The 15,031-nt window shown below is 36.6% G+C and overlaps 1 protein-coding gene across 2 annotated transcripts in view; it reads left to right on the top strand.

The window, feature by feature from the left end:
* Positions 1-682: 682 nt before the first annotated feature.
* Positions 683-15,031, top strand: part of BTBD3 (BTB domain containing 3) — a 55,461-nt gene continuing 41,112 nt past the window's right edge. The window contains exons 1-2 of one of the 2 annotated variants that reach the window (XM_007476683.2): positions 708-827; positions 11,549-11,659. The gene's annotated coding sequence lies outside the window, so the exon portion shown is untranslated. Of the gene's footprint in view, positions 828-11,548; positions 11,660-15,031 lie in introns of both variants that reach the window. The other variant, XM_007476684.3, reaches the window with a different exon arrangement.

Below are 15,031 nucleotides of genomic sequence, written 5' to 3'. Positions count from 1 at the left end.
TGTGTGTGTGTTTTAACCTGACATCAGGTCCAAATCTGTTTCTTTGCAATCCCTTCATTTTCATCTAACTTCCATTTTTTAGATAAAAATGCCATTGCCTAAAAAATATGAAACAACTCACCTAAAGTAAAAAAGGAGGCTGAGCCAAGCTTTATACATGTTTGTTGGTTGCCATTGCTGTTACTGATTGTAGACTTTACTAATTACTACCTCGGTAATTTACAACTACATTGTATGCCTCTGTGCCTCAGTTCCCTTCTCTGTAAAAGAAGGTTAAAGCAGAGGAGACCAAGATACCTTCCTGCTAAAAGTCCTGCAAGCTAATCTTAGGCATCATTGTTTTCCCCAGAAACTAAGGAACACAATGCCTGGTGGAACGAAGGTTGAATGAATGAATGAATGAACAATGGACCTTTGGTACAAAGGTACCCACTGTTTGACCCAGGCTGGGGATGCTCAGTTCACTGCTTGCCTTCCTACTCTTCTCTGTCTCAGCTGCCTCGGGTTCAAACTCCACTCGGGGCCCTGCAGCACCAGCACCTGCACCACTTTCCTTCTCCTTTTCTCTCTTCCCTAAAGTCTTACCTAAAACCAAGGGGGTAACCCAACAAAGGCAAGCGCAGGGTGACGGCCTGAGTCCGACTGCGCACGCTCCGAGGCTTCTCTCCCTTGGAAGCTCTGGCGCTAGCACCGCCTCGGCCTCGCGCCTCGCCGCGCGCCCTCGCCAGAGCGTGCCCTGCGTGCGGGTACTCGCGGCCCCCCGCTGGGTGCTTTCTCCTTAACTGCCCCGGCCCTCGCAGCAAGACGGCCCCCGGACCCGACGTACGGTGAGTGGCGCCGAGTGGGCACTGGCGTGGGAAACCGCGGGAGGGGTGGGGGGGGCGTGGCGGAGAGAGGCGTTACTCACGAGTGGGTAGGGCAGGACGGCAGCGGCCCGCACGCCCTTGTGGTCTGTTGAAGACCAGCGGCTGTGGGGTGCGGGCCCCGGGCGGGGAGAGGGAGAGCAGCCACTTATGGGCTGGGGCAGCCGAGCATCTCGAAGGCCCCGGGGCAGAAAGGAGGAGGAGGAGGTGAGGGTGGGAGGGGTAGGACTCTCTGGATGCTGGTAGGGCGCCAGGGTTGGGGGTGCGACCTTCAAGGGGTCCTCCGGTAGGGTTGACCGCCTCCACCCCGTGAGATGAGAGCTGGAGCAAACTTTGCATTAAGTGGGGCCGAAACTGCGTCCCAAAGTGTCCCGGAGTCTTTGGGCTCTTGCCTACGTGGGGAACAGTCAGAGCTCAAGTTCCCTTTTTCATTGTGGAGCGTCCCAAGAGTTTGGGGAGACTGTGGGAGCTTGCCTTTCTGCGCTTTTATGATTATAACCCCGAGTGCTACAGAGAAGAGGTGGTTAATAATAGTCATTCAAGAGCTTGGTTTTGGTAGTTCATCCTGTTCCCATGCCTGGAATACTCTCCCTCCCTCCTCATCCCGCCTCCTGGATTCCCTGTCTTCCTTCAAATCCCAGCTAAAATCCCACCTTCTACCGGAAGCCTTTTCTTATCCTTCTTAATGCTAATTCCTTCTCTCTGTTGATCATCTCCGGGGCTATGTGTGTACATATATGTATACTGTGTAAATGTATATGTATATGTACCTAATTATCTTTGTGCTGTGTATATTTGTGTATTGCAGAGATATATTTCTTAGGCATTTCCTCATATGACTATAGATAGGTTTAATATTCTCATATGAGAACTGCTTATTCATATCCTTTGATATCCCATAGATAGGATTAATATCCTCATCTGAGAACTGCTTATTCATATCCTTTGATAACCCATGTATCAAATATACATATATATTTGAATATGTGTAAGCTTATAACACAGCTAGGTGAGCCTGGAGTCTGAAAGACCCGAGTTCAAATGTGGCCTCAGACATTAGCTGTGTAATCCCCTGCAAGTCACTTAATCTCTGCTTTAATCCACTGGAGAAGGAAATGGCAAACCACGCTAGTATCTTTGCCAAGACTCATGGATAGGAGTGACATACTGTGGTCCATGGGGATAACAAAAAGTTGGCTACAACTGAAGGATAACAACATCCACATACATATCCTTGTATATGTGTGTAAGTTGTTTTTGCTCAGATGTTTCAGTTATGTCCAGTTTTCTTGGCAAGGAAAAGATGCTGGAGTGGTTTGCCATTTCCTTCTGTAGCTCATTTTACAGATGAGGAACCTGAGGCAACAGGGTTTATTGACTTGCCCACATTAGCAGAGCTAGTGTCTGATGTTATATTTGAATTCTCCCTGCTCTATATTCTACTGTACCACCTAACTATCCCAAAAGTATATATGCATATATTTGTGTGTGTACATAATTAAATATACAGAACATGAATGCTTATTTGTGTACTTTATAGGTTTGCATAGGTGTACTTGATATGTATGCACATACTTGCCTAGGTGTACATGTGTATATTCATGTGTATGTCTGTTTATAGGTCTATAGGAATACATGTGGTTCTAGGCATTTAAACATGTATATATGACATGTCTATAAGGACATATATGGCTGTCTATCATATTTGTCTCTTTTCTGTATCCTGCTTTTAGTGTTAAACTGCAAACTCCTTAAGAGTAGGACTGACATTTGTTCTTCCTTGACATCCCTACTAATTAGCATTGTTAAACCAGTGCTTTCATACAATATATATTTCCTATGTCATGACTGAAGTTCACATTTCACATATACAATAAAGTAATGAAGGAAATAAAGAGCGGCATGCTTTGATCAGTAACCAGATTCCACACAATTCCTTCTTTGGTTGTAAATAGCATTTTTTTTTTATCACGAGTCTTGGGGATATATCAGAATCTTGTTTTGCTGATAATCTTTTTGTCCTTCATAGTTGATCATCATATAATATTTCTGTTACTGTCTACAATGTTCTATTCGTTCTGCTCATTTCACTTTTCATCAGTTCATACATGCCTCTCCATGGTTTTTGGAACTCATCTTGTTCATTTCTTATGGTGCAATAGTTTCTTATTACAACCTTATACCATGGATTGTTTAGCCATTCTCCAAATGATGGATAGCTCCTCAATTTCCAATTCTTTGACACTACAAAAATAGCTGCTAAAAATAGTTTTCTACAAGTAGGTAGGTCCTTTTCCCCCATCTCTGACCTTTTTGTTACAGACCCAGTAGTGGTATTGCTGGATCAAATGCATAAATATATGACCCTTTGGGCATAGTTCCATATTTTAGCTCTCCAATGATTGTATCCATTCACTGTTTCACCAATACCATTAGTGTCCTATTTTTCCCACAACATCTCCAAAATTGGTTATTTTTCTTATTGAAAAATATTAACCACTCTGATAGGTGTGAGGTGTTATCTCAAAGTTGTTTTAATTTGCATTTCTTTAATCAAAAGTGATTTGGAGCATTTCCTCATATGACTATAGATAGGTTTAATATCCTCATCTGAGAACTGCCTATTTGTATCCTTAGATATCCCATTTATCAATTGTGGAATGCTTTGTTTTCTTATAAATTTTGCTCAGTTCTCTATATATTTGAGAAATGAGGCCTTAAGAATGAGAAAAGTGAGACACTGCCTTTAACATTTACCCCCCTAATTTGTTGTTTTTTCTTCTAATCTTGGTTGCATTTGTTTTGTTCATACAGGAATTTTAAAAATGAATGTAATCAAAATTATCAATTTCATTTTTATAATGTTCTCTTTGGTCATAAATTCTTCCCTTATCTGTAAGTCTGAAAAATAAACTTTTCTTTATGCCCCTAATTGTTTATATGATCCTCCTTTATTTCTAGGTCAATGGTATTCATTTTGACTTTGGTATGTGATGTGAGATGCTGGTCTATCCCTAGTTTCTGCCATATTGTTTTCCAGTTTTTCCAGCAGATTTTTGTCAAATAGTTCTTTCCCCATAGCTTAGATCTTTGGGTTTATCTAACACTTGGTTATTCTAGTCATCAACTATTATGTAACACTTTATTTTAGTCTTGATTTCCTAACCTATACCATTGATCTACGACTCCATTTCTTAGCCAGTACCAAATTGTTTTGATGATTACCCCTACAAGGTGTAATTTGAGACCTGGTATGGTTAGGCCTCCATCTTTTATTTTTTTTCCCTACTAATTACCTTGCTATTCTTGGCATTTTGTTCTTCCAAATGAATTTTGTTATTTTTTTTCTAGTTATAAGAAATAATTTTTAGGTAGTTTGATTGGTATATTATCTAATTAAGTAGGGTTGTCATTTTTAGTGTATTGGCTTGACCTATCCATGAGCAATCAATATTTTCCCAACTGTTTAGGTCTAACTTTATTTGTGAGAAAAGTGTTTTGTAATTGTGCTCATATAGTTCCTGGGTTTGTTTTGGTAGATATACTCCCAGATATTTTCTGTTGTCGACAATTATTTTAAATGGAATTTCTTTTTTCTTTCTCTTGTTTTTGAACTTTGTTGGTGGTAAATAGAAATGATTATGATTTGTGTTGGTTTATTTTGAATACTGAAAGTTTGCTAAAGTTTGTAATTATTTCTGTTAGTTTTTTGGTTCATTATCTGGACTTCTCTATGTATACCATCATATCATCTGCAAAGAGTGATAGTTTTGTTTCCTCATTGCCTGTTCCAATTCCTTCATTTTCTTTTTTTGTACTTAGTGCTATAGCTAGTACTTCTAGTATGATATTAAATAGCAGTAGTGATAATGGATGTTCTTGCTTCATCCCTGATCTTATTGGGAAAGGTTCTAGTTCATCTCTATTACAGTTAATGCTTGCTGATGGCTTTAGATGTCTTAATCACTTTAAAGAAAGTTCCTTTTATTCTAATATTTTCTAATATTTTTATGAAGAATGGGTGTTGTATTTTGTCAAAGGCTTTTTCTGCATCTATTGAGATAATTATAAGTTTTATATTGGTTCTGTTATTGATATGGGCAATGGTGATACTTCTAATATTGAACCATCCTCACATTCCTTGTATAAAACCTACCTGATCATGGTATATGTTCCTTGTGATATGCTGTAATCTCCTTGCTGGTATTTTATTTAAAAAAAAATGTTGTGTTAGTATTCATTAGGGAGATTGGTTTATAGTTTTCTTTTTTTTTCTTTTTTGAATTTTTATTTTTAATTTCAAATATTGTTCCTTGGTTACAAAAATCATTTTCTTTTCCTCCCTTCCCTTCCCCCACCCCTCCCATAGCCAACGTGCAGTTTGACTGGGTATTAAATGTATTCTTGATCAGAACTTCTTTCCATGTTGTTGGTATTTGCAATATGATGTTCATTTGGAGTCTAATTTCCCCATTCATATCCCCTTCAATCCATGTCATTAAGCAGTAGTTTTTATTTAGTGTTTTTACTCTCACAGTTTTTCCTCTAGATGTGGATAGTGTTTTTTCTCCTGTAACCCTCTGGGTTGTCCAGAATTGATGCATTACCACCAATGGAGGAGTCTATTACCTTCGATTGTACCACAGTGTATCAGTCTCTGTGTACAATGTTCTCCTGGTTCTGCTCCTCTCACTCTGCATCAATTCCTGGAGGTTGTTCTAGTCCCCATGGAATTCCTCCACTTTATTATTCCTTTTAGCACAATAGTATTCCATCACCAACATGTACCACAATTTGTTTAGCCATTCCCCAAATAAAGGGCATCCCCTCATTTTCCAATTTTTGGCCACCACAAAGAGTGCAGCTATGAATATTCTTGTACAAGTCTTTTTCCTTATTATCTCTTTGGGATACAAACCCAGCAGTGCTATGGTGGGATCAAAGGGCAGACAGTCTTTTATTGCCTTTTGGGCATAGTTCCAAATTGCCCTCCAGAATGGTTGGATCAATTCACACCTCCTCCAAGCAATGAATTAATGTCCCCACTTTGCCACATCCCCTCCAACATTTATTACTTTCCATAGCTGTTATATTAGCCAATCTACTAGGTGTGAGGTGATACCTCAGAGTTGTCTTGATTTGCATCTCTCTGATTATAATAGATTTGGAACACTTTTTTGTGTGCTTATTAATGGTTTTGATTTCTTTGACTGAAAATTGCCTATTCATGTCCCTTGCTCATTTATCAATTGGGGAATGCCTTGATTTTTTTGTACAATTGATTTAGCTCTTTATAAATTTGAGTAATTAGGCCTTTGTCAGAGTTTTTTGTTATGAAGATTGTTTCCCAGTCTGTTATTTCCCTTCTGATTTTGGTTACATTGGTTTTGCTTGTACAGAAACTTTTTAATTTGATGTAGTCAAAAAATATTTATTTTACATTTTTTGACTCTTTCTAAGTCTTGCTTGGTTTTGAAGTCTTTCCCTTCCCAAAGATCTGACATGTATACTATTCTGTGTTCACCTAATTTACTTATACTTTCCTTCTGTAGGTCATTCAGGTCATTCACCCATTCTGAGTTTATCTTGGTGTAGGGTGTGAGGTGTTGGGCCAAGCCTAATCTCTCCCACACTGTTTTCCAATTTTCCCAGCAATTTTTATCAAATAGTGGATTTTTGTCCCCAAAGCTAGGGACTTTAGATTTGTCATAGACTGTTTTGCTGAGATCCCTTACCCCAAGTCTATTCCACTGATCCTCCTTTCTTTCTCTTAGCCAGTACCAAATTATTTTGATGACCACTGCTTTATAGCATAGTTTAAGATCTGGGATTGCAAAGCCGCCTTCCTTCGAATTTTTTTTTCATTATTTCCCTGGATATCCTTGATCTTTTGTTCTTCCAAATGAACTTTGTTAAGTCTTTTTCTAATTTCATAAACAAGTTTTTTGGAAGTTCAATGGGTATGGCACTAAATAAATAGATAAGATTGGGTAGGATGGTCATTTTTATTATGTTAGCTCATCCTACCCATGAGCAGTTAACGTTTTTCCAATTGTTCAGATCTAGTTTTAGTTGTGTGGAAAGTGTTTTGTAGTTGTGTTCATATAGTTCCTGTGTTTGTCTCGGGAGATAGATTCCTAAGTATTTTATATTGTCTAAGGTGATTTTGAATGGAATTTCTCTTTCTAATTCCTGCTTTTGCGATGTGTTGGAGATATATAGAAATGCTGATGACTTATGTGGGTTTATTTTGTATCCTGCTACTTTGCTAAAGTTGTTGATTATTTCCACTAGCTTTTTAGTTGATTCTCAAGGATTTTCTAAGTAGACCATCATATAATCCGCAAAGAGTGATAGCTTGGTCTCCTCATTGCCTATTTTAATACCTTCCATTTCTTTTTCTTCTCTAATTGCTACTCCTAGTGTTTCTAGTACAATATTAAGTGATAGAGGTGATAATGGTTATCCTTGTTTCACTCCTGATTTTATTGGGAATTCATCTAGTTTATCCCCATTGCAGATGATGCTGGCAGATAGTTTTAGATATATACTGTTTATAGATTTTTAGGAAAGCCCCTTCTATTCCTATGCTTTCTAGTGTTTTTAATAGGAATGGATGTTGTATTTTATCAAAGGCTTTTTCTGTGTCTATTGAGATAATCATGTGACTTTTGTTGGTTTGAGTGTTGATATGGTCAATTATGTGGATGGTTTTCCTAATATTGAACCATCTTTACATCCCTGGTATAAATCCTACTTGTTCATAATGAATGACCCTCCCGATCACTTGCTGGAGTCTTTTTGCCAGTAACTGTTTAAGATTTTTGCATCTATATTCATTAGGGAGATTGGTCTGTAGTTTTCTTTCTCTGTTTTTAACCTGCCTGGCTTTGGAATCAGTACCATGTTTGTGTCGTAAAATGAATTTGGTAGAACTCCCTCTTTGCTTATTATGTCAAATAGTTTGTATAGTATTGGGACTTTGCTTATTATGTCAAATACTTTGTATAGTATTGGGATTAGCTGTTCTTTGAATGTTTGATAGAATTCACTTGTGAATCCATCCGGCCGTGAGGATTTTTTCCTTAGGCAGTTCTTTGTTGGCCTGTTGGATTTCTTTTTTTTGATATGGGATTATTTAAGAATTCTATTTGTCTTCTGTTAGTCTAGGCAATTTATATTTTTGTAAATATTCGTCCATATCACCTAGATTGGTATATTTATTGCCATATAATTGGGCAAAGTAGTTTTTAAAGATTGCCTTAATTTCCTCTTCATTGGAGGTGAGGTCCCCCTTTTCATCTATGATACTGCTAATTTGCTTATCTTCTTTTCTTTTTTTAGATTGAACATCACTTTGTCTATTTTGTTTGTTTTTTCAAAGTACCAGCTTCTAGTCTTATTTATTAGTTCAATAGTTGTATCACTTTTGATTTTATTAATTTCTCCCTTAATTTTTTGGATCTCTAATTTGGTTTTCTTCTGGGGGGTTTTAATTTGTTTGCTTTCATGATTTGCATGTCCAATTCATTGATCTCTGCCCTCCCTAATTTATTAATCTATGCACTCAAGGATATGAATTTTTCTCTGAGTACTGCTTTGGCTGCATCCCATAAAGTTTGAAAGCATGTCTCACCATTGTCATTTTCTTCAATGAAATTATTAATTGTTTCTATGATTTGTCCTCTAACCGATTTTGCAGTATCATTTTATTTAATTTCCAATTGATTTTTAATTTAGCTCTCCATGTACCCTTACTGATCATTATTTTTATTGCCTTATGATCTGTAAAAGTTGCATTTGTTATTTCTGCTTTTCTGCATTTGTATGCCATTTTTTTTATGACCTAGTGTATGGTCAATCTTTGTGAATGTGCCATGTGCTGCTGAAAAGAATGTGTATTCCTTTTTGTCCCTATTTATTTTTTTCCATATATCTATGGACTCTAATTTTTCTAAGATTTCATTCACATCTCTTACCTCTTTCTTAGTTATTTATTTATTTGTTTATCTAAATTTGATAGTGGTTGGTTCAGATCTCCCACTAATATAGTTTTACTACCTATTTCCTCCTTCAATTCTCCTAGTTTCTCTATTAGAAATTTGGATGCTATACCAATGATATATGATGATACCAATGATGATTAGTGATATTTCCTCATTGTCTATACTCCTTTTTATCAAGATATATTTACCTTCCCTATCCCTTTTAATCTGGTCTATTTTTGCTTTGGCTTTGTCAGATATCATGATTGCAACTCCTGACTTCTTTCTATCAGTTGAGGCCCAATAGGTCTTGCTCCAACCTTTAATTCTGACCTTGTGAGTATCTACCTGCTTCATGTGTGTTGTTTGAAGACAACTATTGGTAGGGTTTTGGATTCTAATCCACTCTCATTCATCTACTTTTTATGGGTGAGTTAATCCCATTCACATTCAAAGTTATGATTGTCACTTGTGAATTCCCTGGCATTTTGATAACCTCTCCTAATTCTGACATTTCTTCTTTTGCTATAACCTTTTAAACCAGTGGTTTACTTTAAATCAGTCCCCCTAGTACCCTCGCTTGATATGCTTCCATTTCTGACCCCTCCCTTTTTGTTCCCTTACCCTGTTGGATAAGATAGAATTCAAGATCCCCATGGATCTAGGTGCTCTTCCCTCTGAGTTGATTTCACTGAGAGTAAGGCTTAAGTAATACCAATCAGCACTCTCTTTCTCTCCTTCTTATAAGAGAATTCTTCCCCTCCCCTTCCCATGTGTATCATTGTGTGACAAAGATTATTCTATTTAATTTATTTCTATTTGTTCGAGTATATCTTGGTACCATCATCGATTCCCCCCCTCCTTTTTTCTTTCTTTTTTTTTCCCCCTTTCTCCATATCATCTTAATGCCTCAATCTTTCCCTATGAGTGATTCTTCTAATTACTCTAATAATGCATATACAATTTTTGAGAGTTACACATAACATTTTCCCCAAATATTAATATGTATAATTTGATCTAAACGTAGTCCTTATAGAAGAGAGTTTGAATAAAAGAAAAAAAAACATTTTTTCGCCTTTTCCCTTTCTTTCATATTTACCTTTCCATGTTTCTCTTGCTCTTTGTGTTTGAATATCAGACTTTCCACTGAGTTCTGGTTTTTTCTTTACAAATACTTGGAAATCTATTTTGTTGAATGCCCATACTTTCCCCTGGAAGTATATAGTCAGTTTTGATGGATAGGTGATTCTTGGTTGAAGACCCAGTTCTCTTGCCTTTCTGAATATCGTGTTCCAGACCTTGCAGTCCTTCAGTGTGGAAGCTGCCAGGTCTTGTGTGATCCTGATTGGTGCACCTTGGTATTTGAATTGTCTCTTTTTGGCTTCTTGTAAGACTTTCTCCTTAGCTTGGAATCTCTTGAATTTGGCAATTACATTTCTGGGAGTTGTCTTTTGAGGATTTATTTTAGGGGATGTTCTATGAACCCTTTCAATTTCTATTTTGCCTCCTTGTTCAAGGGCTTCAGGGCAGTTTTCTTCGATGATTTCTTGTAGTATGGTGTCAAGATTTCTGTTTATTTCTGGTTTTTCAGGTAGACCAATGATTTTCAAATTGTCTCTCCTTCCTTTGTTTTCCTGCTCTGTCACTTTGTCAGTGAGATATTTTATGTTTTCTTCTAATTTGTCCATCTTTTGACTTTGCTTTATTAATTCTTGCTGTTTTGCAAGATCATTGTCTTCCAGTTGCCTAATTCTGGTCTTTAAAGACTGATTTTCCTTTTCAGTTTGGTCTATCCTGCTTTTTGAGGCTTCCAGCTGTTTCTCCAATTGGGAGTGCTTGCCTCTCAGATTGTTGTATTCTCTTTGCATTATTTCCTATTTTTCATGCCAGAAGGCTTCCATATTTTTGATAACCTCCAATTTAAATTTAAATTTTCAAGAGCTTATTGACAATTTCCATTTCTTTTGGAAGGTTTTGGAGCATTTATTTGGGTTTACTCTTCTGTTATTTCCTCTTTAGTCTATATTTTTCCTCCATAAAATCTATCCAAAGTCAACCCCTTCTTCTTGCTTTTCTTGGTCTTGGGAAGTTGTTCCTGGTCACTGTTTGCCATCTCTATGGTTTTTCCTTCCCTTTCCCATCAGAAATCTGATTGAGGAGTGCTGGCTCTCTATGTATGGATCAAGGCTTTTGCCTTGGGTAAGCTCTCGATTCTCCGCAGCTGAGCTATCTTCCCCGGGGGAGCCCAATGTCTGCTCTCCCCTCTAACTGCCGACATTTTGGGTGTTACTGCTCTCAGGGGTAAGTCCTTGGTGGTCTTAGTCAACTCCCAAGGCCTATAAATGCCCCTTTCTCACTTCAGGGGTGCCCTTCACACACTCATTGATTATGGTGCGCTGGTTCTGAGCACCCGAGATCTGAGCTCCCCTTGCCCGCCTGCCAGGGTTTCAGGTGTTACTGCTCTCAGGGGTAAGTCCTTGGTAGTGTTAGTTAGCTCCTAATATCTGGAGCTGCCCGTTGCTCACTCCTTGGGTGACCTCCCTCACTCGTTGATTCTGGTGGGAGCTGATTTTAGCTTTGGTTTTGTAGCTGTGGTGAGGGAGGATAGATCAGCTCAAATTTGGGTGGGAGCTTTTTCTTTCCCTTACAGTGTGGAAATGCCTGAATCCCATGTACTTTCAATTCTGCACCCTACTGTAGAGTCCCTCCGTTATTATGAGGATGGTTTTTTGGGGATCTTTTGAGGTCATCTGTATCGTTGAGTCTGAGGAGGGGAAGTGAGCCGCATCTAATCTGCTGCCATACTTACCCGTAAGTCGGTTTATAGTGTTTTTTTCTCTATTTTAGCTCTTCCTAGTTTAGATATCAGTACTATGTTTGTGTCAGAAAAGAAATTTGGAAGAGTTTCTTTTTCCAAATACTTTATGTAGTGTGGGAGTTCATTGTTCTTTGAATGTTAGTATTTTGGTTTGAATTCACTCATTAGTCCCTCTGGCCCTAGGAGCTTTTTTCTTTTCTTTTTCTTTCTTTTTTTTTGGTGATTAGTTCAATTTCTTTTTCTATAATGGGATTATTTAACTATTCTGTTTCTTCCTTTGTTAATCTCAGCAGTTCTGGTTATCTATTTCACTTAGATTGTCAAATTTATTGACTTATAATTGGGCAAAATGAACTAATTTATTTGATTTCTTCTTCATTAGTTGTGATTTCAGCTTTCTCATTTTTGATACTGGTAATTTTGTTTTCTTCTTTTCTTTTTTAAATCAGACTAGCCAATGGTTTATCTATTATTCTATCTATTTTTCATAAAACCAGCTTCTTGCCCTATTTATTAGTTTAGTTGTCTTTTTTACTTTCAACTTTATCTTTTAATTTTCAGAATTTCCAACTTATTGTTTAATTGAACATTTTAAATTTGTTCTTTTTCTAGTTGTTTTTTTTTAGTCTTGTTCCTAATTAATTAATATGCTCTTTTTTCTATTTCATTTATGTAAGTATTTGGATGTGTAAATTTTCCCGAAGTATAGTTTTGATTGCATCCCATATGTTTTAATATATTGTCTCCTAATTGTCATTTTCTTTAATGAAATTATCGCTTGTTTCTATGATTTGTTCTTTTATTCATTCATTATTGTTTCTTGAGGTAAAGGTATTTTTTGCTTTTTCAAAGAACTGTTTACCTACTGCACAATCCTACAAAATAGTAATGTGAATATTCTGTGTTATTCATGACCAAGTTTTATTTATTTATTTTTTTTAAACCTTACCTTCTGTCTTGGAGCCAATACACAGTATTAGCTCCAAGGCAGAAGAGTGGCAATGGAGGTCAAGTGACTTGCCCAGGGTCACACAGCTGGGAAGTGTCTGAGGCTAGATTTGAACCTAGGACCTCCCATCTCTAGGCCTAGCTCTCAATTCACTGAGCTACCCAGCTGCCCCCCATGACCAAGTATTTATGGAAGCTTTATCTAGATTTTGCAGACCTTTGATTTTAGTACATATCTTTGAAATTTTCAAAATATGGGAAAGTTCAATAGTCCCAAAATAAAACAATGTCTATCTGCTTTAGACTTTTATCACTTTTTTTCTGAACATACTAAATGTAAGAATTGTATTATTTGGCATTTTTACTCCAAAATTAAAAAAAAATAATAATAAATTTGAGTACTTTCTGTAAAAGATAAATTTAAACCGCCCAAACTAAGCTATTCCTAGGTGATTTTTGAAACCTCCCACTTTTTTTTTTTAAGGTAATTACAGCATGGTGATAGTTTAAAATAACAGAGGAAAGGAACATTTAGCTATAAACTTAACTATAAAATTTCCCCTCCTTAAAAAAGAAAAAGAGAAACTCAATATAAAACTAAATCTCTTTCATAGACAAATTAGTCAAGCATCCTTGCTGTACCTGTGGATCATTGGTTAATAAGTATTAGGATTTTAGTTTTTAAGTGGTTGGTGAATTTTTGAAGTCTTTTAGACTATGATATAAATAATGATTAAAACTCCTTTGGATAGTTTTAATTTAAAGTTAGGAATGTGGCAAATATGAAGCTTTAGTCATCTTTTATGTGTTTTTTATATGTTTGATACCATTATGATTGCCTTCATGGTTCTCTTTCAATTTGTGCAATAGTTGCAAAAGATATAACAAAGTTGGCTGTAGAATAGTTTCCATTAAACTGTTTTCCTGTTACATCATAAAATTACATTTTGACCTTTCTGACTAATGAGCAGGATACTTTTCTAGATGGTCAAAACTAGATGAGGTGCATACCTTGCTTTTGATGAACAACAGTGATGAAAACACTACTTGTGCTCCTTTGGCCTTCAGTTTCTTGCACAAGATATTGTATAGTCCTTTATTACCATAGTCCTAGGTTATTGCCTTCCTGAAGTCTTTTCCTACTTTCGTCTTATCTTCCATTGATGTGACAAGATGATTTTCCTTTTAATCCCAGGTCTAATTATATCATTTCCCCTGCTCAATAAATTCCAGTGACTGCACATTCCAGGATTAAGTATAAAAGCCACTGTTTGGCTTTTAAAGACCTATTCTACTGGCATCTTTATTTCTGATCATAGCATTTTACTCCTTTCCACACAGTCTACAATCCGGGTAGACTGACTTTTCTTGCTCTTGGCATTCCATCACCTGAATCTGTGACTTGTGACCAACTGTCTTCCATGCCTGCAGTGCTCTTGCTCCTGACCTTCTCCAGATTCAAAACTCAGTTTAAATTTTATCTTCCACAAATTATTTCCCATTCCTCCCAATGGCAATGAATCCTTTATATATCTTGTATATACATAATAGTTTACATATTATCTCCTATATTAGAATTTGAGCTTGCTGAAGGCAAGGATTGTTTTTACTTTTTCTCTGTATCCCCAGTACTTAGCCTAGTGTTTGTCATAGAAGCACTTAATAAATGCTTGTTAACTTGACTTATCAAGAAAAGAAGGAATATTTTAATATTTAACATCTTAATGTAACAAATAAATTTAAATTATAAAAAAGAGGAGGAGGGATAAAAATGACAATCAGCCTCATGTCATAGTGGCCAATTAACAAGAACTAATAATGCCTCCTAAAAGTTGTAATCTCTACTAAAAGTTGTATCATTTCTCTTTTTCATGTTGTATTTTTGGAACTGTCATTGCTAATCAGTCTGCTTGTGATTCCTACCTTTTCCTATCTCATACTATAGAAATTTCTCTTCTGCCTTCAAGATTCCACGATTCTCTTCCCATGGCATCTGGAACTTTATAATATGCTAATAGAATTGGAGTGCCACTTTTAGATCAGTAGATCTTAGACAGGAAAGGAAATAATTTTGTCTATCCCTTAGCCGCCTTCATTTTTACAGATGAAACAGCTGAAGCTCATGGAGCTTATGAGACTTCTCACAGGTTGAATGAGGATAATAGTCTAGCAATATTTTCATCATCTTGCATTGCTTATTTGGCTGTAGGCATCCTCATTAAGTCATTTATGGTGAGTTACCTTCCTGGAAAATATGTCATGAGATTCTATTTTATATTCTATAAAAACATGATTCAAATCAGTTTAGTGACCATTTATTAAGTAACTACCCTTTGCCAGGCTTTATGCTATGGCACTGGGGATTTAAAAAAATAGGTGAAAGACAGTTCCTGTCCTCAAGGAGCTTACAATATAAT

This window comes from Monodelphis domestica, chromosome 1 (assembly GCF_027887165.1).
Source record: "Monodelphis domestica isolate mMonDom1 chromosome 1, mMonDom1.pri, whole genome shotgun sequence".
NCBI classification, from domain to species: Eukaryota; Metazoa; Chordata; class Mammalia; order Didelphimorphia; family Didelphidae; genus Monodelphis; species Monodelphis domestica.
Note: the sequence above shows the minus strand (reverse complement) of the source record. Positions and strands in the feature narration are given on the sequence as shown.